Here is a 1,469-nt window from a genome sequence, read left to right on the forward strand (position 1 = left end):
CCGGGAGGAGGCGGTGCGTCACCGGCAGTGGGCGGGGCCGCGCTACCCCGCCCCGCCCACCACCGCCCACGGGCGACGAGTCCCCGCGGGACCCGCCAACCGGGAAGGCGGGGGGCAACGGGAGGCGGTACCGCGGGGGAGGGAGGGACGGAGGGTGGGCCCGGCCCGGCTCGGCCCGGGCCTCTCCGCGGGGTACCGAGTGGGGTTTTGCCGCGGCTGCTTAAATTTTTAAGCCCTGTGGTCCTCTCCACCCGTGTTCTGGAAACCCAGAGGAGGTGCGAAGAATCGTTTACCTCAAAAAAAAGTTATTTTTAGGAGCCTTTTAATTAGGGAGGGGGGAAAAAAAAATCCCCACCAAACTGAAAGAAAAAGAGAGAAATTAAGATTGCTCAATCTAAGCAATTCATTAGTTAATCTTTAAAGGGTGAATGAAATCTCTCCTAAAGGTTTATTTTCAGCTTTACTTGATTTCTCAGGAATTCAAAACACTATTAATTTTGTTTCCTTACTATTTATTATTATTTTATTTTATTTTATTTTACCTAAATCACATCTTTGATTGCTAGATGTTAAAAGTTCCGAGAGGGATTTGCAATACATGATTAATATCGTGTGTCAGCCCTTGCGGATCATCTTAGAAATAGGATGGTAACTATATGCCACATTCCTGGAACCTCGGATTCCCGAGTTTTGGAATCTGGCCTCTGAAAAGGAGCTTAATGAGCTCCAGGAAATCACTTATCGGTGAGAATGTTTGTCTCTTGCTGCTGAGGCTGTTTTTGCATGCTGCAATTGTTTTAAGAGGAATAAATAAAAGCACCTTAGGAAATACCCATTAATGAGAGTGGAAAGACAAAAGTTAATTTTCTGTTACAACATGAGTTGGGTTTCCGCTTCTGAAGAGCTTGAATGATCTTTATTTATCTATGTACTGGTAAAGAACCACCAAAGAATCTGAGCAACTTCTCCTATTTTAAAAAGGAGAAATCATTTGAATACTATTACACATATTTACTTCATTTCTCAATACTGAAAAGCCTAGAATCTTTTCTTCTCTTAGTCTTTTTATGTAACCTATGGGCTGATTTTCCCCATAAAATGTTAAAATATGCGGGATAAAAACTCTGCTGAAAGAAAATAATTATTATTAATTTGTCTTGAGCACCCCAAAACTTTCATCTGATAAGATCCCTAAAGCAAAACACCACAGAGACCTGTAGAGATCAACGTGAAAAACAATTTATTTAGAATAGCAGAGTATAGAGAATTACAGAAGTGTTACCTGAAGTGTCTACATCGGCCTTTTCCCCAAAAATATTTGCCACTTGTAGTGATGGTTCAGCATCGCTGGCAGCGGACACCCGGTGTGGGTACAGACAGGGCTCCAAGCAGCTGCTGGCATCTGTCCTGCAAAGTTGTATAGAGACCATTTTTGTGGTGGGAGGGTGAAAGCACTGAGGCTGAACATC

The sequence above is a fragment of the Charadrius vociferus genome, unplaced genomic scaffold (genome assembly GCF_000708025.1).
Source record: "Charadrius vociferus isolate BGI_N301 unplaced genomic scaffold, ASM70802v2 scaffold262, whole genome shotgun sequence".
Classification (NCBI taxonomy): Eukaryota; Metazoa; Chordata; class Aves; order Charadriiformes; family Charadriidae; genus Charadrius; species Charadrius vociferus.